Below are 22,521 nucleotides of genomic sequence, written 5' to 3' on the forward strand. Positions count from 1 at the left end.
TAAAGGTATTCAAATAGGAAAGGTGGAAGCCAAATTGTCTCTATTTGCAGACGACATGACAGTATACCTAGAAGACCCCATCACCTCAGCCCAAAAACTCCTGAAACTGATAAGCAACTTCAGCAAAGTCTCAGGATATAAAATCAATGTGCAAAAATCACAAGCATTCGTCTACACCAATAACAGACTTAAAGAAAGCCAAATCAAGAACGAACTGCCATTCACAATTGCTACAGAAAGAATAAAATACCTTGGAATACAACTCACAAGGAACGTAAGGGACCTCTTCAAGGAGAACTACAAACCACTGCTCAACGAAATCAGAGAGGACACAAACAGATGGAGAAACATTCCATGCTCATGGTTAGGAAGAATTAATATCGTGAAAATGGCTATACTGCCCAAAGTAATTTACAGAATCAATGCTATCCCCATCAAGCTACCATTGACTTTCTTCACAGAACTGGAAAAATCCACCATGAACTTCATATGGAACCAAAAGAGAGCCCGCATAGCCAAGTCAATTCTAAGCAAAAAGAACACAGCAGGGGGCATCACACTACCGGATTTCAAACTATACTACAAGGCTACAGTAATCAAAACAGCATGGTACTGGTACCAAAACAGAGATATAGACCAATGGAACAAAACAGAGGCACCAGAGGCAACACAACATATCTACAACTATACAATCTTTGATAAACCTGACAAAAACAAGCAAGGGGGAAAGGATTCCCTGTTTAACAAATGGTGTTGGGAAAACTGGCTAGCCATGTGCAGAAAGCAGAAACTGGGCCCCTTCCTGACACCTTACACTAAAATTAACTCCAGATGGATTAAAGACTTAAACATCAGACCTGGCACCATAAAAACCCTAGAAGGAAATCTAGGCAAAACTATCCAGGACATAGGAGTAGGCAAGGACTTTATGAACAAAACACCAAAAGCACTGGCAACAAAAGCCAAAATAGACAAATGGGACCTAATGAAACTCCACAGCTTCTGCACGGCAAAAGAAACAGTCACTAGAGTGGATCAGCAACCAACAGAATGGGAAAAAATTTTTGCAGTTTACCCATCTGACAAAGGGCTGATATCCAGAATTTACAACGAACTCAAACGGATTTACAGGAATAAAACAAACAAGCCCATTCAAAAGTGGGCAAAGGATAGGAACAGACACTTTATGAAAGAAGACATATATGAGGCCAACAATCATATGAAAAAAATGCTCATCATCACTGGTCATCAGAGAGATGCAAATCAAAACCACACTGAGATACCATCTCACGCCAGTTAGAATGGCGATCATTAAAAAATCTGGAGACAACAGATGCTGGAGAGGATGTGGAGAAAAAGGAACACTTTTACACTGTTGGTGGAAGTGTAAATTAGTTCAACCATTGTGGAAGACAGTGTGGCGATTCCTCAAGGCCTTAGAAATTCCATTTGACCCAGCAATCCCATTACTGGGTATATATCTAAAGGACTATAAATCGTTCTACTATAAGGACACATGTACACGAATGTTTGTTGCAGCACTGTTTACAATAGCAAAGACCTGGAATCAACCAAAATGCCCATCGATAATAGACTCGATTGGAAAAATGTGGCACATATACACCATGGAATATTATGCAGCAGTCAGAAATGATGAGTTTGTGTCGTTTGTAGGGACATGGATAGATCTGGAGAACGTCATCCTCAGCAAACTGACACAAGAACAGAAAATGAAACACCGCATATTCTCACTCATAGGTGGGTGATGAAAAACGAGAACACATGGACACAGAAAGGGGAGTACTAAACACTGGGGTCTATTGGGGGGAAAAGGGGAGGGCCAGTGGGAGGGGGAGTTGGGGAGGGATAGCCTGGGGAGAAATGCTAAATGTAGGTGAAGGGGAGAAGGAAAGAAAAGCACACTGCCATGTGTGTTCCTACGCAACTGTCTGACATGCTCTGCTCATGTACCCCAAAACCTAAAATCCAATAAAAAAAGAAAAAAAGGCAGGAGGCTGAGGTGGGAGAAGTGCCCGAACCCAGGAGGTGGAAGTTGAGGTGAGCCAAGATCGTGCCATTGTACTCCAGCCTGGGTAAGAATAGCAAAACTCCGTCTCAAAAAAAAAAAAAAAAGTAAGAAAGAAAGAAAAAAAGGATCTTTTCTGTAGGTTTTTGGTAGATATTCTTTGTCAAGATAAAGAAATTCCCTTCTTTTCCTAAACTGCTAAGAGTTTTATCGTGAACATGTGTTAACTTTTATCAAGTGTGTTTTCCACATCTACTAAGATGATCATATAGTTTTACTTTTAACCTATTAACATGGCTAATTTTATGTATAGATTTTCTAAAATGAAACCAATCTTGAATTCTTGGGATAAGCTCAATTTGGTCAGATAATCATTTTTGTAATCTTCTGGATTTTATTTGTCATATTTTGTTGATTCTCCGTGTACTTCCATAATTCTCTGTGCAACTATGGTAAGATCCATAACTGTACTATAAATATGAATTGCCTGAAAAAAAAAAAAAAGAAATAGAAATTCCATTTGACCCAGCAATCCCATTACTGGGTATATATCCAAAAGACTATAAATCGTTCTACTATAAGGACACATGTACACGAATGTTCATTGCAGCGCTGTTTACAATAGCAAAGACCTGGAATCAACCAATATGCCCATTGATAATAGACTGGATTGGAAAAATGTGGCACATATACACCATGGAATATTATGCAGCAATCAGAAATGATGAGTTTGTGCCGTTTGTAGGGACATGGATGAATCTGGAGAACGTCATCCTCAGCAAACTGACACAAGAACAGAAAATGAAACACCGCATATTCTCACTCATAGGTGGGTGATGAAAAATGAGAACACATGGACACAGAAAGGGGAGTACTAAACAGTGGGGTCTATTGGGGGGAAAAGGGGAGGGCCAGTGAAAGGGGGAGGTGGGAAGGGATAGCCTGGGGAGAAATGCCAAATGTGGGTGAAGGGGAGAAGGAAAGAAAAGCACACTGCCATGTGTGTTCCTACGCAACTGTCTGACATGCTCTGCTCATGTACCCCAAAACCTAAAATCCAATAAAAAATTTAAAAAAAAACCACTTCAAAAGTCTGAGTGGATTAATAGCAGTTAGTGCATGTGCAGAATGCTCTTAGAAGGGAAGGTAATATAAACAGAAATTGGCTTGGAAATTGAATATAAGCAATAAAATCTTTTCTGGGAAAGCCAGTCATGTGCCATCTCCAGAAATATTTCACGTGCCATAATATGAGCATGCCCCTGGAAGCTGATGCATTGAGGCAAAAAGTATACAAACAACCCCAAAGTCTATAGTTTGGGACAATAACTCATATAATGGGCACCCAATAGCCACAAAACCCAGAACCCAACTCCAACTGACATCCAAGGCAAATACTTAGCTCCTCTCTAGCCTTCATCTCTCATGTACAGCCCTAAGGAATTTCAGACCTGCCTTAGTCCATTAACTTCTTTACCTCCTGCTTCCTTAGTCGTGGATGCAGAATTAGGCAGAAGTGCCTATAATATTTACAGATACATGCATATATATATATATATATATATATATATATACACACACACACACACACACACATACATATAGGTATATATACAGATACATATATATGTGCATATACATGTATATATGTATCTATATAAAATACTTTTTATAAATACTTATATTTTAGAAATGATACCTGTGAATATCTAAATATATATTCACCTAAAAGTATATTTTAATATTCAGTTAACATGTGCATAATTATCTATAATAGATTGAGCTTAAAAAGCAGCTAATACCAGTCATGTTCTTTTCAGAAGGTCAGGTATTGGAGGAGTCAGCAGTTCTGCAAACATGCTGTTTCTGCTGTTAATTTCTTGGCTACTTTACCTGCAGAACAGTGCCTGGCACAGAGTGAAAGCTCAAAAAACACTAGATCAAAAGGAAAGGCATAGAGGACTTGCAGACAGAATACCTACATTCAAGTTTAGACTAATTCCCTTCAAATCTTCCTCAACTATAAGATGGCAATAATATTCCCTCCCTTGGCTCTACTTTCCTTATAAAGATCTCCGTGATAGTAACAGCTTCAGTAACAGTAATTATATCTGTAGAATTGGCTTTGGGAGAAGGAACAGTAGTAATAAGTGGAAATTACTTTTTACTATAAACAGTATATCAGAATGGATTCATTGATTCATTCATTCCATTGCATCAGGAACCACATAATTGGCTAGATACACCGAGAGAAGACACAATCCCAAGCCCAGGTAGAAAGGGTCATCACCTAGCTAGAGAAAAAATATATATATTGCATGACAATGGGATAAATGTTTGTACACATGGATTTACCTGAATGTTTTCTCTTTGTTTCTTGTCAGTGTAAAATGTTCCACCATAATGTTCTGGGAACTACAACTAGCCTTTTCAACATATCCCTTTTTCTTGCCATCTAAGTTGGAAGTTTCTTTTCTTGGATAACTTTTAGTTCCTCTCTTATTGACCTAGGTCTTCTTTTTAATAAATTTTTCATTGATGCACTTGGCATGTACCAGACATTTTGCCAAATCTCAGATTTCAAAGATAAGAGTCCCATCTTCAAGTAAAGAATGTTCCCCATTTTCAGGAAAGCAATAAAAAAAATTCAAAGCGACCTCTTTGAAGACAGTTATAAGCTCACTTTATAAATGAAGTCTCAGTATTGAGGGTAAAGTGCTAGCATATCTAAAAACTTACCTTCAAAATAGTATAGAAAAAAATATGTATTTATACACAGGAAGAGAAAGCAAAGAAAATTTATACCAGTTGAATGCAACAAATATAAGTTTGTTGTTTTATTCAATTTTTCTGTATGTTTGAAATATTTTTTTATAAAAAGTGGAAGAAATGCACAAAAGCTTCCATGGATCACTCTGGGTTTCCATCTGATTCCGGAACAGTCCAGCAGCATGAGCTGGACCTCATACAAGTTATTAACCTCCCAAGATCTCGGTCTTCTCATTGCTAAATGAGATTTTACATACCAGAATGGGTTCTTCTGCACATTAAATTAGATAATTCATGTAAAACATGTAACACAGTCCTGATGCTTAGAAGAATAAAACAAATATTAACTACTACTATTTTATTTTTAAAATAATACTTCAGCCAAGCATAGTGGCTCATGCCTATAATCCCAGCATGCCTATAATCCTTGGGAGGCCGAGGCAGGCAGATCACCTGAGGTCAGGAGTTCAAGACAAGCCTAGCCACAATGGTGAAACCCCATCTTTACTAAAAATGCAAAAATTAGCTGGTAGAGGGGGCACATGCCCTGTAAATCCAGCTCTGGAGGCTGAGACAGGAGAATCACTTGAACCCAGGAGGCAGAAATTGCAGTGAGCCAAGATGGCACAATGGCACTCCAGCATGGGAAACAGAGTGAGACTCCATTAAAAAAAAAGTGACTAGGTGCATTTTACGAGTGGCTCACACCTGTAATCCCAGCACTTTGGGAGGCTGCAGCAGGTGGATCACAAGGTCAGGAGTTCGAGACCAGCCTGGCCAACATGGTAAAACCCCATCTCTACTAAAAAAAAAACAAAAATTATCCAGGCACCTGTAATTCCAGCTACTCAGGAGGCTGAGGCAGGAGAATCACTTGAACCCACGAGGCAGAAGTTGCAGTGAGCCGAGATCATGCCACTGCACTCTAGCCTGGATAACAGAAAAATACTCCATCTCAAAAAACAAAAAAAATCTGTGAAATGATGTAATATTTAAAATATGGAGATCAGAAAGATGGCATTTCCAGGAGTAGGGATGTGTGTTTCCAGAGAACTAGGCAAGCTTTGGAGCGGCATCACTCTAAGGGTATATACCAATCTCTGGTGGTCTTAATTCTGAGTTTAATGGGTCTCATGACTAGGGAGGACAAGAGACAAAGTCTGGAGCTTAGAGAGTACAAAATTTTAGATCAGAGACAATTGAATGAAGCTGGGGAGTTTGTAAAGTGACATCATCAGTAAGCAATCTAAAGAAAAGCCCTGTTGAACAATGTGAGATGGGGAAGATTCTTGCTTACATCTGCCTACCTAGTCAGTCAAGTTAGGCTCTGAGTAGAGCCTGCATTCACAGGCATTTAGAACCAGAAGCTATATTTCTGTGTAGTTGAAAATTTATTTGAAAATGAACTCAAGTTAGTAGCATCACCTAGCATCTGGCAGAAGCAAACACAATCCCACAGAAGGAAAGGCACATTAAACCCACACTTCAAAAATTTCCTAGAGAAAAGATTCCATGGAACATGAATTCACAATAAAAACTAATAAAATACCTAAGGACCAAGGAAACATGGACAGAAGTCAACCAAAACAACCAGCTACAGAATCACACTCATCAAAACTTGTTCAGATAAATTCAATAAGCCTGTGAAAATAAATTCAACACATTTAAAAAACTAGAGGTATTGTGACAGCAGAACAAGACACTACAGAAATGTCCAGACTTTTGAAAGAACACAAATTTTTACCTCTAGAAGTGAAAATCTAAAATTAAAATGAAAAAATTGCTACAAATTAAATAATAGAGGAGATGCAGCCTAGAAACTATTCAATAAACTGAAACATAGATCTGAAAAACAATTACCCAGAACTTAATATAGACAACCAAAGAAGTAGAAAATATAAAATTTCAGATGGAAAAAAATAAAAGGAAGTGGATAGTGGCAATATTGAGAGAAAATGACTGGAAATTTCTCATCATTGTTAAGATGAATCCTCGGATTCAGAAATATAAGCAAAATAAGTGAAAATAAATCTCCATTATATTGTAACTGCAGAACATCAGAGACAACAAGACTATCTTTAAAATTTCAACAATAACAATGGAAGCCGGAGGAGAGTGGAATTATATATTTTAATGCTAGTTGAAAATAACAAATAATTATAAAAATAAGAACACTTTCAGGAAAGGATCTATATCTCTTATAGATCCATAATTAAAAATAATTTTTAATGTAAGAAAACTATTTTTCAAAAGAGTCAGCTGAGAAAAAAATTGAGAATGTTGATGCCAACAGAAACTCCAAAGAAATTTCCAAAAGAGGAATACTACTAAGAAGAAAAATTATCTCTGAAGGAAGGTCTAAGATGGAAAAAGAAACTGTGAGCCAAGATAAGAAATAATAACTGTGAGCCAAAATAAGAAACATGAGGCAAATGTAAACGAACATCAACTAGAGAATATATTAATCAAAATAATGATATCTGATTTTTTTGGATTTTTGAAAATAAATATAAAACTAAAATACTTCAATGGCTTAAAAGTAGGGAGTTGTTAACATTAATGCTTTTTAGGATAAAAGATGTTAATTTTAAACATTACTAAGTTTAAAAAGTACTTTAAAATTTTCAGTGAAACCACTAAAGGAAGAGAAATGCAGTATGTAGCTTCCTCACCTCATGAAGACTTTTTTTAATGGAAAGAAACTATACAGTTAAAAGGCCAAATATTTTCAAACTGTATTAAATATAAATAAAACCCACTACATGCCATTTCAACATCATACTGGAGGTCCTAATAATAGATAACATTTATTAGATATGACCCTCTATCAGGCACTGTTCTGAGCACCTTACAGGACTTATTGAATCCATATATCTTGGAAGGTATGTTTACTGTTATCCATTTTTGCAGATGAGAAAACTCAAGCTATACAGCTTGTCCAAGATTATATAACAAGTTAGTAGCAGAGGATTGACCCAGACAGTCCAACTCCAGAACTTGTGCACGTAACACTACCTTATGCCTTCCTACCCTTTTTTAGGGTACCCTCCTACCCTACTAATATATTATACTAATATAATTTAGCAGAGTTGCTAAACACAAAATTTATATATAAAATTCTGCCCAGTGCAGTGAGTCACGCCTGTAATCCCAGCACTTTCGGAGGCCGAGGCAGACAAATCACGAAGTCAGGAGATCGAGACTATCCTGGCCAACATGGTGAGACCCTGCCTCTACTAAAAATACAAAAATTAGCTGGGTATGGTAGTGTGTGCCTGTAATCCCAACTATTCAGGAGGCTGAGGCAGGAGAAGCACTTGGACACGGGAGGCACAGTTTGCAGTGAGCTAAGATTGTGCCACTGCACTCAAGCCTCCATCTCAAAAAAAAAAAAAAAAAAAAAAAATTCTATTGCATTTCAATAAGCCAGTAACAGTTTGAAAACTCCATCTTGGCTCACTGCAACCTCCACCTCCCAGGTTCAAGTGATTCTCTTGTCTCAGCCTCCCAAGTAGCTTGGCATTACAGGCATGAGTCACCATGCCCAGCTAATTTTTGTATTTTTTTAGTAGAGATGGGGTTTCACCACACTGGTCAGGCTGGCCTCAAACTCCTAACCTCATGATCGACCCACCTTGGCCTCCCAAAGTGCTGGGATTACAGGCATAAGCCACCATGCCCAGGTGAAAACTCTACTTCTAAAACAATGCTATTTGAAATAGCAATAAGAAGTAAGATGCCTATTAACAAATCTCACAGGGTTGTAGAAGATCTTAATTTAGACAATTACAAAAATAGCTTAGAGTTTCTAAGGATCATGTCTGCAAGTCAGGATTCCAGAGACAGTGGCCCTGATGGGACGGAGCCTGAAGGCATCATGGAGAGTAACCAGAATGAGATTATTTACATCTTTGGAAGTCAGGATTCCAGAGACAGTGGCCCTGATGGGACGGAGCCCGAAGGCATCATGGAGAGTAACCAGAATGAGATTATTTACAGCTTTGATGACATGAACCTCCCAAATTCCCTCCTTCATGGCATCTATGCTTATGGTTTTGAGAAGCCCTCTGCTATAGCCATTCTACCTTGTGTCAAAGGTTATGACGTGATCGCTGAAGCCCAATATGGGACTGGGAAAACGGCCTCATTTGCTATATTGATTCTGCAGCAGTCTGAATTAGATCTAAAGGCTAACCAGGCCTTGGTCCTAGCACCCACTCAAGAATCAGCTCAGCAGATACAGAAGGTGGTCATAGCACTAGGATACTACATAGGTGCCTCCTGTCACGCCTGTGTTGAGGGCACCAACGTACATGCTCAGGTGTAGAAACAGCAGATGAAAGCTCCCTGTATCATTGTGGATACCCTGGCCATGTGTTTGATATGCTTAACAGGAAATACCTGTCTCCCAAATACATCAAGATGTTTGTACTGGACATAGCTGACAAAATGTTAAGTCATGGATTCAAGGACCAGATCAATGACATATTCCCAAAGCTCAACAGCAACACCCAGGTAGTTTTGCTGTCAGCTACAATGCCTTCTAATGTGCCTGAGGTGACCAAGAAGTTCATGAGGGACTCGATTTGGATTCTTGTCAAGAAGAGTCGAATCTGCCAATTCTGCATCAACATGGAATGAGAGGAGTGGAAGCTGGACACACTGTGTAACTTGTATGAAACCCTGACCTCTACCCAGGCAGTCATCTTCATCAACACAAGAAGGAAAGCGGACTGGCTCACTGAGACTGGCTCAAGATTTCACTGTCTCTGCCATGCATGGAGATGTGGACCAAAAGGATTGAAATGTGATCAGAAAAAGTTTTGTTCTGGTTCTAGCAGAGTATTTATTACCACTGACCTGCTGTCAGAGACACTGATGTATAGCAGCTCTCTTTAGTCATCAACTGTGACCTTCCCACCAACAGGGAAAACCATAACCACAGAATCAAAGTAGATGGTTTGGCTGTAAGGATGTGGCTATTAACATGGTGACTTCCTCTCAACCAGGGCTCAATCTTGGGGGCTGAGGATCAGCAGGAGGGGGAAGGGAAGGGAGCCAATGGATGGACATGGTGACAGAAGAAGACAGGAGGACTCTTTGAGACACTGAGACCTTCTACAACACCTCCATTGAGGAAATACTCCTCAATGTCGCTGACCTCATCTGAGGGGCTGTCCAGCTACCTCACTCCCTCTAATCACATCTCATTCCTTTTGGTTCATATTTCCATGCACGGCAGAGACAGTGAAATCTTGAGCATGCATCTTCTCAGTGAGCCAGTCCGCCTTCCTTCAGGTGTTGATGAAGATGACTTCCTGGGTGGCCATCAGGGTTTCATACAAGTGTGTGTCCAAATTCCACTCCTCTCAGGCAGGGTTCAATCTTGGGAGACTGAGGAGCAGCAGGAGCGGGGAGGGAAGGGAGCCAAGGAATGGACATCTCGTCATTTTATTTTTCTTTAAATAAATGTCCTTTTTGAGGCAAAAGAAAAAAACAGTTTTAAAACATTAAACACATAAATGTATAACCATGTTTGTGGACAAAAATAAGCAATATTATAAAAATTAATATTTCCAAAATATTTTGCAGATTCAATGCAATTGCAATAAAAGTCTACCAGTGTATTTTTTGAAATTTGCCAATGTGATTGTGAAATTTATATTGAAGATCAATAATCCAACACTATCTAAAACACTCCTAAAGGAAAGGAAAAATTGAAGTATTTGTCCTCCTCGGTATTTATTTAGTATAAACCCATAGTAATTGTTACCATAATACTGACACAAGATACAAACTAATGAAACTGAATAGAGTCCAGAAATAGGCCATATATATGTTAATACCTGATATAAAACAATGCTACCCACTACAGCTAAAGAGGAAAGAATGGACTGAAAAACAAAGCTGAAATGATTATAACTCATTTGGGGAAAAAACTGATTCAAATACCTACTTTACCATTCACAGAAATCAATTCCAGGTGGATCAAGACTTAAACATAAAAGGTACAACTTTTAGGAAAAAATATCAGGGAATATCCTATGGCTTCAGTGTAAGGTAGAATTTTATTTAAAAGACTCAAAAAATGCAAACTGTAAAGAAAAGGTGAGTGAATCAAACTGCATTTAAAGTAAGAATTTCATTTCAAAAAGCTGATAACAGGCAGACACACACACATACTCTCTCTCTCTCTCTCTCTCTCTCTCTCTCTCTCTATCTCATCTCTCATACACCATAAAGGAAGCAAAAGACAAACCACACATTGTAAGAGGATATTTGCAACATCTGTAATTGTTAAAAGTTTAGTATCCAGAATATATACAGAATGCCTATAAATTACTAATAATAAGACAAATTACCCTATATTAAAATGGTGAAAATATATTAACAGGCATAGCAGAGAAAAGGAAGCACAAGTGACCATTAAACATGTAAAAGAAATTCACACTCTTTATTAATCACAGAAAAGCAAAGTAAAACCACAATAGTACATTATTTTATTCTAATGACATTGATAAAATTGTAAATGTATTAGCTAAGATGTAAAACAAAAGAAATTTGGAGACATTACTAGTTTTTGTTTAGATTAATATAATTTGTAAAATATTTAGGCATTATCTTTTAATGTTGAATATATGCATGCCTCATGACCCTGCAACTTTATTTGCATATGAATCTTAGGGAAGCTGTTACATGTGTCCATCAATAGATATATCTAAATACGTTCATAAGAGTTTTATTTGCAATACCAAAAAACTGAAAATACAACTGTGCAAGAGTAGGATGCAAAAATAAAATTATGTTACATTTACACAATCTACATTTAGTATATGACACAGCAGTAAAAGCAAATACACTACACCTACATTCATCAATGTAGGTGAATCTCAAAAGTTATGTTGAGGGAAGAAAGCTAGACACATAAGAATATATATGTAGTGTGATTCCATTTATACACAGGTCAAAAGTATAATCAGACTATTACTCAGGAAATCATGCCTATGTAGTAAATGCAATTTTAAAAAGCAAGCCAAGATATTAGCAAAATTGCAGAATAGGGAGCTCTAAATGTTCCTTTTCCCCATAGACACACTAGTTTAAAAGCAATAAATGGATCAATTCCCAGTGTGAGAAATCAAGAAGCTAATTGACATTACAGCAAGCTTCAGATTAGAGCAAGCAAAAGAAAGAATCAGCAAACTAAAAGACAGGTCATTTAAAATTATCTAGTCAGAGGAGTATAAGAAAAAAGAATTTTATAAAGTAAAGAGAACTTCAGGGACTTAAAGGACATCAACTGGACCGTAAGAAGTACAGGAGTTTCAGAAAGAGAAAAGAGAGAAAGATTCAGAAAGCTTATTCAAATGAAATAATGACTAAAGACATCCCAAATCTTGAGAAAGAAACTGATCCAGATTTATGAAGCCCAAAGTATCCAAAATGAGATAAATCTAAAGAAAGCCACACCAAAACATGTTATAATTGAATTGCCAAGAGTCAAACACAAAGAATTTTGAAGAAAGCAATAGAAAAGCTCCTTTTACATGCACGAAAACCCCTAAAAGAATATCAACAAACTTTTCAACAGAAATCTTGCAGTCCATAAGACAGTGGGATGACGTATCTAAAATGCTTGAAAAAAAAACTGCAAATCAAAATTAATATAACTGGCGAAACTGTCCTTTAAAAATGAAAGAGATAAAGACTTCCCCAAACAACAGCTGAGGAAGCACATCACCACTAAACCCACTTTATAAAAAATGCTAGGGAGTTCTTCAACATGGAACAATCATTAAGCAGAAGCACAATAGCACAAGAATGTATAAAACACATCGGTAAAAGAAATGTATAAACATATACAGAATGCTATATTACTGTAACAGTAGTAAATAAGTCACTTTTTTTTCCAAGATGGAGTTTTACTCTCATTGCCCAGGCTGGAGTACAGTGGCGTGATTTCTGCTTGCTATAACCTCTACCTCCCAAGTGCAAGTAAGTCTTCTGCCTCAGCCTCCCAAGTAGCTGGGATTACAGGTGCCAGCCACCAACCCAGCTAATTATTTGTATTTTTAGTAGAGCTGGGGTTTCACCACATTGGCCAGGCTGATCTTAAACTCCTGACCTCAGGTCTTGAACTCCTGACCTTACTGCACCTGGCCAAGTCACTTTTAATTCTAGTATAAAAGGCAAAGATAAAAGTATTAAAATAACTATAATTTAAAAGTATGTTAATGAATACGAAGCATAATTAAATGTAAACAGAGACATTAATAACAAAGTGTGCTGGGGTAACAAGTAAAAACATAGAGTTATTGTATGTAATCGAAGTTATCAGCTTCAAATAGACTGTTCTACTTTAAGTTCAGTTCTTCCCTGTAAATAATGACTTTAAATGTAAATAAGTAAACATTTAAAAGTAAACAATCATGTGGAATAGGTGAATGATTTAAAAAAAGAAAAAGAAAACAAGATCCAACCATATACTGTCTACAAGAAACTCACTTTAGATTTATGGCCCAATACAGGAAGAAAGTGAAGGGATGGAAAAAGATGTTTCATTCAAATCATCTAAAAATGAGCAGGAGTGATTATATCAGAAAAAAAAATAGACCCTTAGTCAGAAACTATCACAAGAGACAAAGAAGGTTATTGGCTATTATATAATGATAAAATTGTCAGTTTCCTATTTTAATATTACAATTATAAATACATAGAAACCCAACATTTGCACACTTAAATGTATAAGAAAACCACTGTCGGAACTGAAGGGAAAAGTAGATGACAATATAAAAATAGTGAGCTACTTCAGGGCCCCACTTTCAATAAAAACATCCAGTAAGAAAACAGCACACGTGGACTATTATTTTAGACCAAAGAAATCTAACAGAAACATATTTATAGTGCATTGCACCCAATGGCAGCGGACACATTTTCTTCTCAAGTACACATGAATCTTTCTCTTGAGAAAACAAGCAAAAAAGACAAACAAACAAACAACAAAAAAAAATCACAACATACCAAAACCTATGGGATGCAGCAAAACGGTAGTAAGAGAGAAGTTTATAGTGACAAATGTACACATAGACAATGAAACAGAAGAAACAGCCCAGGAATAAAGCCACATATATAGTCAACTGATTTTTAACAAGAGCCAAGAATATACAATAAAAGGACAGTCTTCTCAATGAAAGAAGCTGGAAAAACTAGATGTCCATTAAAAAAAAGAATGATCTCCAAATAACCTAACTTTATGCTTCAGGGAACTAGGCAGGGGGGAAAAACAAACTAAGCCCAAAATTAGCATCATATTAGACAGAAATAAATGAATATAAAAACAATAAAAGAAAACGATGAAACCAAGAGCAGTTTTTTGAAAAGATAAACAAAACTGAAAAATCGTTAGCTGAACTAAGAGAGAAAAGATTCAAATAAAATCAGAAATAAGAGAGGAGATATTACAACTTATGTTATAGAAATAAAAAGGATCATAAGAAACTTACTATAAACAATAACATGCCAAAAAACTAGATAATCTAGAAGAAATGATAAATTCCTAGAAATACACAATCTACCAACACTAACTCATGAAGAAATAGAAAATCTGAACAGATCTATAACTAGTAATGAGATTGAATCTGTAATTAAAAAAAAAAAAAAACTCCCAACAAAGAAAAGCCAGGGATCAAGAACAAGGCAAGAAAAGGATATCCATTCTTACCACTTATAGTCAACATAGTTTTAGAAGTCTTAGCCGGAGCAACTACACAAGAAAGCAATAAAAACCATCTAAATCAGAAACGAAGTAATAGAATTGTTCCTGTTTACAGATGACATGATTTTATATATAGGAAACCCCAGAGACTTTACATACACATACACATGCAAACACACACACACGCACGCGCGCACACACACACACACACACACTCTCTATAACCAATAAGTAAATTCAGTAAAGTTGTAAGGTAAAAAATCAACATACAAAAATCAGTTGTGTTTCTATATACTAACAATAAACTACAAGAGAAATAATGGAAACAATCCCATTTACAATAGCATCAAAGAATAAAATATTTAGAAATAAACTTAAGAAGTGAAAGACTTATATAGTGTTATATACTGATTACAAAACATTGATGAGAGAAATTAAAGAAGACAAAAAATGAAAAGACATTCTATGTTCACGGATTGGAAGACTTAATTTAAATGTTCATATTAACTAAAGCAATCTACAGATTCAATGTATTCTATATCAAAATCTCAATTGTATTTTTCATAGAAATAGAAAGAAGAATTCTAAAATTCTTATGGAACCACAAAGGACTGACTCCGAGTAGCCAAAACGATCTTGAAAAAGAACAACAAAGCTGGAGAAATCATACTTCCTGATTTCAAAATATGTAACAAAGCTACAGTTATTTTTTAAAGTATGATACTGACATACAGACACATAGACTGATGAAACAGAAGACAGCTCCCAAAAATAAATCCACTTATATGTTGTCAACAGATCTTCAACAAAAGAGCCAAGAATGCACAATGGGGAAAGGATAGTCTTAACAAATGGAGCTGAGAAAGCTAGAAGTCCATATGCAAAAGAATGAAATTGAACCCTTATCTTATACCATATAGAACTATAAACTCAAATGGATTAAAGACATAAACGTGAAACCTGAAGTTGTAAAACTATTAAGAGTCATAAGGGTAATGATTCATAACATCGGTTTTTTGGATATGACCCCAAAAGCACAGACAACAAAAACAAAAATAGACAAATGGGATTACATCAAACTAAAAAGCTCTGCACAGGCAAAGAAACAATCAACAGAGTGAAAAGAACACCTATGGAATGGAGGAATATTTTTGAGAACCATACATGTAATAAAGGTTCATATTAAAAAAATATGAAGAACTCAAACAACTCAATACAAGGAAACAAATAACACAATTTTTAAAACAGGCAAAAACCCAGAATACACATTTCTCAAAGAAGAGATACTAATGGCCACCAGGTATCTGAAAAAATGCTCCATATCACTAGTTATCAGGGAAACATAAATTTAAAACACCATGAGTTATCACTTCAAATCTGTTAGGATGACTCTTCTAACAAAATACACAAAGATAAACAAGTAGAGTACCATGGTGCACTGCTTGTAGGAATGTCATTAGTACAGCCATTATGACAAACAATATGAAGGTTGCTCTAAAAACTGAAAATAGAACTACCTATTTGATCCAGCAATTTCACTTCTAGGTATGTATCCAAAGGATATAAAATAAATATGTCAGAGATATCTGTACCCCATTATTCATTGTACATTATTTGCAATAGCCAAGATACAAAAGCAATCTAAGTGTCCATCAGTGGATGAATGGATAAAGAGACTATGTTATGTATGTCCACAACGGAATACCACTCAGTCTTTAAAAAGAAAGAAATTCTGTCACTTGCAACAACATGAATAAATTTGGAGGACATCCTGTTAAGCAAAAAAAGGCAGACACAGAAAAACAAATATTGCATTTTCTCACTTGTGGAATCTTTAAAAGAGGTGAACTCACAGAGACAGAGTAAAATGGTGGTTACCAAGGGCTGAAGCGGAGGGTAGGAGAGATTGGGAAGGTGTTAGACAAAGGATACCAAATTTCAGTTAGATAGGAGGAATAAGTTTGAGAGAGCTATTGTACAACCTGGTGACTGTAGTTAATGATAATGCATTGTATTCTTAGAAGTCACTAAAAGATTTTAAGTGTTCTCATCCCCAAAAAATAATGAAAGGTATTATATTAGTTTGATCTAGCTATTCTACAATGTATACATTTATCATTTATAATTGCATTGTATATATTTATAGTTGTATTATATACAATTTAAAATTTTTTAAGTAAAAAAGACAGTGTGGGGTTCCATGTGGGAGGAACCCATCCTCCCTGGAAGTAGGAAATGACCAGGGTCTGGACATAGTGAAAGGAGAGTTTCACTCCTTTTTTATTCTATTGATCTTTGTACATCCAAAGGTTTATTGTGAAGTATCTCTATACACTTGACATAAGTGTCTCTAAGGTAGGTAAAATGACTTATTCATCTTTTGTACTTAGGTTTTGTTCTCTTTCATTAGGATGTCTACATATTTAACTATTCCAATAAAAATTACCAAGTCGTACTTTTTTAAAAAGAGAGCTATCATTTGTATCTGTAAAACCATCTGTAGGAAGTTACCTCAAAATTAACCCTTAGACTCCCAGTTTGAGATGGTCGGCCCCCTCTTTGCCCTGTCCTGGCATTTTGTGGTGGAGAGCTCTAACTCCGCCAACTCTGAGGGAGCTGAAGGAAAGTGTCTTGTCCCTTGTTGCAGAGAGCAGCAAGCCAGAAGTAAAGCCCATGTTTTCTAACTTCAGGCTGCTTTTCTCCATTAACTAAACAGGTCATCACACCAGAAGTTTTTTGAATAAAATATTGACTGGGTTTTAAGGAAAAAAAAAAATCGGTTTTTAACACTACCAGCAAAGGCCATCTTTTTGCTTGGCAAATACAGCCCTCACACACATGAGCTCTTAGAAAAGTCTGTTTGGAGGACAGTAAGCTAACATATATATATTCACACAAAAACCAAAAAAGAAAAAAAGCAAGCTACTAATAATTACAAAATTCTGAATTGCAGTTACCTTGCAAAGGGGAGAAGAAAGGGGATGAGATTATGGAGTTATTTACAAGAATATGCAAAGTTGTTATTTTGCTCTATTATTGTGTTTTGTTTCTGTTATTACTTTTAAACTGTATAAATAATATTAAATGTTCTGTGTATGGTCTATTTCCCTGAAACTAAAATTAAAACTCAGACCATCTGAAAACATACACTATTTTCTTTGTGCTTTTCATGTGTATCATCTATATTTCTTAAAACTAGCTCAGACCTTAACATAAACAAAATCAAAATTAAAAATAGAATTTTATACAAAAATATATACCCTCTGTAAAACCCCAATACAATTAAAGAATCCTTACAATCATTTTAGCATACTGTGTAATAACTTGCATTGAATACCATTTACTCCTACGGTACTAGAAGGAAGATGGAGTTGTTCTGGGTGTCCTTCTCCACACAGCAGGTAGCAATTAGCACTCCAAAGAACTGGAAAAGGTTTAATCCTGGAAGCCACAGGATTCAATTTGTGCTGTAAAAGAAAGCACTTGGACCACTATTTAGTACATTGCAGAAACAGGGAGTTAATTACTGCTAGTCTTTGAACAGAAACAGAAGGTAGAACTAGAATTGAGCAGTATTAGTAGCAGCGAAGTCAACAGATTCAGTCTATTTTGAAGGTAGAATATGATATATTGATGAATTAGATGTGAAGAAAACCTTATAAAAGAGTAATATGTCAAAAAATATCTATAGTTCTCATTCTCTAAAGATGCTTTAGTTATTTCAACTGATTTCTCTGTTGTCTTCATCAAGTTCTATAGAAGTTAAAAAATAAAAATAAAAATCTCATGGGCAGTGCTGTCATAACAACACTGACACACCCATGCATACATCTTCCACCAGGGAAAACACATGGAACCAATATAAATTGTGACACACATTATTACTTTATTCTTTACCATTCTCAAATTTTTATAAAGATAAAGAATTAAAGCCTTTTGCTATCATAGCTACTGTATGGCCACATTTCCAAATACATTGGTCACATTCTGACCCTGCTTCCTGGAATAATACACATGCTTAATGAATGCTTGCTAGGCACCAGGCACTGTTGGCAAAACTTGTGAGAATTAACTGGTTTAATCCTCACTTCAGCTCTGGGAGGAAGTGAGCCTCATTATCTCCATTCACTGTACATGAATCACACATGTTTATTGCTTCCCAGACTTTAAGTTATAGAAGGAGCTTGAAGTCATACTGACACTGAATGGTGTGTTTTCATCTCCCCAAGTTGCACTTGATGGATCTTAAGTGTCTTTATTCATTAATTTTGTTGAAAATACCCAAGGAAGACTCATAAAAATTTAGAACACATGCAAATATTGAGAAAACAAATCAATCTCTCCCTAGAGATTGAGGATAAGTGATGTCTCTATCATAAAGAGATCAAGAGAAACTAGAAATGCAAGCAAATTTCTAAGCCAAAACTTGATAATACCAAGTATTCCAAATTTTATTAAAAATATACAATAAAACCAGCAAGGACCCCAGGACCCCACTTAAAGCTGGAAAAAAAAATGTAACATTGGGATACATAATGCTAGGCTTGATTTTCTTTTTCAACTGTCACATTCTAAACAGATTAAACATAAAATTTTCTCAGAAGCCACAAGAATCACATGTGTTTGTTGACAAGGAAGCCATGCCATTAGGGCAGAAGCCTCTCACTTGCTTATACTTAAGTACTAAGCCTATAATGAATGGTTTATAGTGGTACTAAGCCTGTAATGCACAGGTTATAATGGTTTTCAACCTTGACAACACATTCAAATCACCTGACATGCTTTCTTAAATATCTCTCCAACCCCTGGAAGTCTATTCTGTGGGTCTTGAAGTGATTCGAGGCACCAGGAGGTTTTTACAAATCCCCAGGAAATTCCAGTGTATGGCCAAAGCTTAAAAACCACTGCTTTAGATCGAAACCTATGGAGGTTCCCACCACTGCAACACAAGCATGCTCTGGGCTTAACACTATCTTGAAAGGTAAGCAAATAAGCAAAAGACTGAAGCCATCTTCTGAATTCCTATAGACCATCATGAGCACTTGGTTAGACTTCTTCTTCTGCAGACACTACCCACTAGGACATTTAGCTATCTGTCAGGCCAGCCACTGTTGACAGCTTTCAGACTTATCTGCTTTAACATAACATGTGAACATGCTTGGACATCAATAAATAGTACAGTTCTCTTCATTGTAACTAAGAATTAGGTTAACTATGGATTAGACAAAAGGGAATATGGCAAGGGGAGAAACTGAGGACATGATACGCATTTGGCTTTGAATCTTTAGAACACTTCTATAAGTGTATTTTATTTTATTCCTCAGGAAACTGAGGTTCAGTGGGGATAGAGTGGTTTTCCAAGATCCCAGGTCTACTACCTAGTAACAACACTGGGGAGATGATACAAACTGCTTTTTGTTATACCACACTGCCCCCTAGGGCTACAGGAGTCTATGGCATGCACTGGAAGTTAAAAGAATAAAATACCAGAAGGCAGCAGACCACTTGAAATCTTCCCTGGTAGACCTAATTGGATGTGATTGCTCTTTCTCCCAACACTTATAGCCTTTTCTTTGGGTACCACTGGCTTGGCACCAAACTCTTACCACATTTTGTTAATTGCCAATTCATGTGCTTTCAACTAATTGCCATTATGCGCAAGCCCAGGCAGGGCAAAGACATTCCTGGTATTTTTTAAACTACCTCAGAGCCTAAAATTGCCTTACAGCAGTGCTTCTCCAACTATAATGTACATATGAATCACCTGTGGACCTTGTTAAACTGCAGATTCTAATTCACAAGGTTTGGGTGGGGTCTGAGATTCTACATCTCTAACAAGCTGCCAGGGATGCCAATGCTGCTGGTGAGATAATTCTTACCATGAATAACAAGTCAATTATTCCACATAAATGGGGTTTTTAAACTAGGCTTGAGGAATAAGCAGCTATGGGTGTGGCTTGGGAAATGAGATTTCACCACATATTTCAATTATTTTTTTAAAAGGTGCCTCAGTGCTGCGTGCAACTATCAAGACTCTATAGTCATTCTTTTCCTGTTCAATGAATCTTTCCAGATTGGTGAGTTGATAGGTGGGACTTCTCAACGTGAAAAGAAAGCACCCAAAAAATACAGTTGAATTTCTTTTTTCTTTTTTTTTTTTGAGACGGAGTTTCGCTCTTGTTACCCAGGCTGGAGTGCAATGGCACAATCTCAGCTCACCTCAATCTCTGCCTCCTGGGTTCAGGCAATTCTCCTGTCTCAGCCTCCTGACCAGCTGGGATTACAGGCACGCGCCACCATGCCCAGCTAATTTTTTGTATTTTTTTTTAGTAGAGATGGGGTTTCACCATGTTGACCAGGATGGTCTCGATCCCTTGACCTCGTGATCCACCCGCCTCGGCCTCCCAAAGTGCTGGGATTACATGAATTTCTTATGAATAACACAAAAGAATATTAACTGATTGCTATCCTTAATTGAAAACAAAACATTGACCAATCTATTCCTTCCACAATTCTTCCTGTTAGCCCTGGAACCTCCTCATGTGTGGCCATGGTGTCCCTGGAGCTCCCAGAGTGATTGGGATACTTTTCTTGTTTTTTTTGTTTTTGAGATGGAGTCTTGCTTTTTTTTTTTTTTTTTTTGCCCAGGCTGGAGTACAATGGTGAGATCTCGGCTCACTGCAACCTCCATCTCCCAGGTTCAAGCAATTCTCCTGCCTCAGCCTCCTGAGTAGCTAGGATTATAGGCATGCACCACCACATCCAGCTAATTTTTGCATCTTTAGTAGAGACAGGATTTCACCATGTTGGTGAGGCTGGTCTTGAACTCCTGACTTCAGGTGATCTGCCTGCATCAGCCTCCCAAAGTGCTGGGATTTCAGGCATGAGCCAGTGTGCCCAGCCCATGATGGATACTTTTGAGGAAACCTGTGGCTTACCTCTATTAACATATTCTGGACTAAACACAGGCATTACAAACAGCAGCCTTGAAGTCAGCAGATGTGAGTGCAAGCTCTGGCAAATATTTTACTTCTCAAAGCTTCATTTTTCCTCCAGTAGCATCCTCATACAAGACTCAGAACCTTAGACATAATCTAAAAATCACCCAAACTCCCATTTATTCACATGAATTATATTCATACATCCCATAGAATAGCTTTTCTTATTCACAATATTTTGTTATTGATTTTCTGGTGACACAAAAAAAGAGTTTATGCTGTATGTAATACAATAAAACTTTATAAATACTCCTGAAACATGTCATATTGTGGCTCAGAAGACATCTCTATCCCACATTCCCTTTGTGTCCCCCAGACACCCTACTATGATGGCACAGAGTTTTATACAGATGTAACTGTGTCCCTTCAGCAGCCTCAATTTCCTCAACTATAAAATGAGACCAATAATACCTAGCCTGTATGTTTCCATGAAAATTAAACAAGTATCTTCTTCCAAAAGTCCCTGGCAACCCCTAGCCACCAAATTTAGACCATTTCCCTCAATGTACCCTCTAATCTTCATCCTGCTATGCTCATCCATAACCTCATCTCCCTATATCTTCTTTCTTTTTAGGGAAATGTGCCTATCTCTTCATCTTTCCAGTTAGGATCCATACCTTTTTGATGACAACAGTTAGAAATAACAACTTGATACAGTCAGTTCTTTATAAATATTTGTTACATGAATAAACAATTGATCTACCTATATACAAATCAAAGCCAGTAGATCCTAAATATCTAGAAATCTCTACTACTGGAAAAAAATCACTTTGGGAAATATTAACAGATAGTAACTATTTATGACAAATTCCTTTTAATACAATTTATTCAAGCCCCCCTTCACAAAAAGAAAGGAAGAAATCAAAAATACCAACTATATTTAGAAATCGTTTGAGAAATAGTGCAGCAACCAGAACATCAGGCTGGCAGAAGTACCGTGAGTCTGTCTAAAGTTCACATCTATGACAGCTTTTAAGACCTATATAGAAACATGCAAGAAAATGCCCAGCACC

The 22,521-nt window shown here is 36.7% G+C and overlaps 1 long non-coding RNA gene and 1 pseudogene across 5 annotated transcripts in view; one reads left to right on the plus strand and one right to left on the minus strand.

Annotated features, from left to right (window-relative positions):
• LOC144579016 (uncharacterized) overlaps positions 1 to 22,521 on the minus strand; it is a 357,175-nt gene that overhangs the window by 323,735 nt on the left and 10,919 nt on the right. The gene's annotated exons all lie outside the window — the stretch shown is intronic.
• LOC144578612 (eukaryotic initiation factor 4A-I pseudogene) lies at positions 8,613 to 9,789 on the plus strand (annotated as a pseudogene).

The sequence above is a fragment of the Callithrix jacchus genome, chromosome 1 (genome assembly GCF_049354715.1).
Source record: "Callithrix jacchus isolate 240 chromosome 1, calJac240_pri, whole genome shotgun sequence".
In the NCBI taxonomy this organism is placed as follows: domain Eukaryota; kingdom Metazoa; phylum Chordata; class Mammalia; order Primates; family Cebidae; genus Callithrix; species Callithrix jacchus.